The sequence below is a fragment of the Neltuma alba genome, unplaced genomic scaffold, assembly GCF_004799145.2.
Source record: "Neltuma alba isolate B1F8T4 unplaced genomic scaffold, ASM479914v2 tig00011637_pilon, whole genome shotgun sequence".
Classification (NCBI taxonomy): Eukaryota; Viridiplantae; Streptophyta; class Magnoliopsida; order Fabales; family Fabaceae; genus Neltuma; species Neltuma alba.
The window spans coordinates 144,572-147,171 of record NW_021636285.1 but is presented as its reverse complement, the minus strand read 5'-3'; positions in this window follow the sequence as shown (position 1 = coordinate 147,171).

The window sequence follows — 2,600 nt, the reverse complement described above, 5'->3', positions numbered from 1 at the left end:
TGGTAAAAGCCACGTAATGAAAGCCTTCATCAGGGTAACTGTAAATACCAAATTATAGCTCACAAGACGCCTAAAACAAATATCGGCTTCTATCAGACAAAAGTTGGAGAAAATGAGTTCAAATTCAGATGGCTACACAAATAGTGAAGAAGAATAAAAATTTAGTCTATAGAATTGCAAGAACAGAATACTTGACGGTATCATATAAAACCAAAAAAACTTAGACAGGAAGAATTTATACTCAGAACCATAAGAAACATACAAAAAATCACCAGCAGAACTACCTGTTTTTTCCTTTAGATGGAGATAATAATGAACAGTCGTACCCGGCCGTGCCCTTTGCAATAGCAATAAGCAATTCCAAGCTATGGGAGATGTGAAAATGGGAGTTCTGAACAAATATTCTCTTGTTGCTTGGCAGTCATTAACGGCAATGATTTTTGTAATAAGGAGCCTGAGAGATACCTAAATGAAAAAGGAACCTTACCCCAAAGCTAGTTATTAAGGTGGGAGAACCGTCCCACTTAAAGATCCCATTAAGCATCACACACTACTCATCATGCAACTTAGTGTCCCATATCACCAAAATCTCCATGAAAGCTACCTACCATTAGTAATCTTTCGACAAGAGCCAATAACAGGCGAACAGGAACATTAACCTAACAATAAGATCACATCAATTTTGATTAGACTTCTCTCGGGAAAAAATTAGAATTCACACTACATGCAGTTGCTAGAACATAAATTGGATCCTTGTTCCTTCCTTTGGAGGAATTTAAAAGTACCTTAGCAGAAGACGAATTTGTAAGCATTGTGCAACAGCAGAGCATAAGTGGTGAGATAATAGACATCACTGATTGTTCGGACCTCTTTTGCTTTGTTACAAGCTTCTCCATCCCATATATAGCCTCTTAATGTGGTGAACTTTTTCTTTTCCTGGCAGACTTAACAATCTAGTAATCTCATACTGCTTCAAGATGATGATCACCCGCTGGTCTCAAAACTGATCCCCATCAAACAGATAACGTTAACATCAACATTCTGCTAGACCCTGAAAAGCATTATTTAATTGACCATTTATTATCACCACAATTTTCTGCATCAAAGCAGACCAATTTTCTTCATCTCCTTTCACTTTGGGAAGTAATGCTAGGCAATATGAGCAAGTTTATGGGTGAATAACGCCGAGCACCCAAAAAAATCTCGTGGCATGAAGGAGCTTCAATAGCTTTGAGAGAACTTTTTTTTTCTTTGCTATAATTCTGAGGACTAATAGTTTGTATAAATTTATACTACCAAAGTCATAGAAATTCCCCAAATTTAGTACTTCCCTTGGCAAAATCGATTAGTGGTCTCTGTCTCTCGAAATCAGTTTTTTTAGGTACAATGTCTCTTGAAAGTTGAAATCATTGTCCAACTTCTAGTCCCAGGTTTTTGAGTTCGATATTTTGATGGTTTTCCGTTTTGTCCACAAAAAGCAAACTCTAAACCCAAATTCAATAATTTGTGGCCAACCCACTAATACTAGGTCCACAAGCTAAGCCCACTACCGAACCCAAATTCCCCTCGACCTTTGATTATGTTCATCTACTTTCTCCCCTTTTTAATGTTCATCTACCCAACTCAAGTTTCCCCCGACCTTTGATTATGTTCATCTACTCAAGCGTGACCCTAATAGCGTCCACCACCTTGAGTTAAAATCATGAATTAATGAGGGGTTCAATGAAAGAGATTAGTCTATCACAAAATAGCGAAACATAGTTCAAATACATATCTGGCGTCCAAGAGTACTTAAATAAATTATCTCATATAGGGGGATATTTATGACTACTAAAATAAATAAATAGTCCCCTGTTACTTAATATAAAATTTATTTAACTAATTTGATTATATTAACAAAGTTAGATAAGTTAGTTATAAGAAATATAATATGTTTTTTTCTAAAACACCATAATCATCTTCCTTAATATCTCTCCTTTCTCCTACTTGATCATAGTTGAAGAAGCATTAATAGGAGTAATATAGAAAAAATTGATAAATATAAAACAAATAAGTCTTATATTTAAAATTAACTCAATTCAACAATTAGGTTCTATATTAAGAACCGAAGGAGTATAAGTTATTTATAATGGAACAAGGAAAAATACAGAGAGAATTTTATAATAAGATCACCGTAACTGCTTTATTTCAACTGACGCCAAAAATTCTGAAAATACTTTGCAAAACCAAATGATAGGATTGAAATTTTGTTTTAATGGCGAATAAATAAAATAATTTTAAAAAAAATTCTCCCATCATATATTGAATGGAAAATTTGATTTAATGGCCAATAACTAAAATGTATTTATTTTTTTCTGAAAAAATAATTCTCTCAATACCATCATCAGAGATGTCACCCATTGGCCACCAAACTCTCACTATAAGTGACTAGGCCCTCATTTTCCCCAATAATTGTTACTGGAGCTTCAACGCTAATGAGCCAATGAGAGATTTGAACTCATGTCTGTTTTGACCAAAAAGAAAAAAAAAGTACTCATGACCGTTAACAAAAATACATATAATGCAAAAGGTTATATATAACATAAATCTGATTTCCAAAC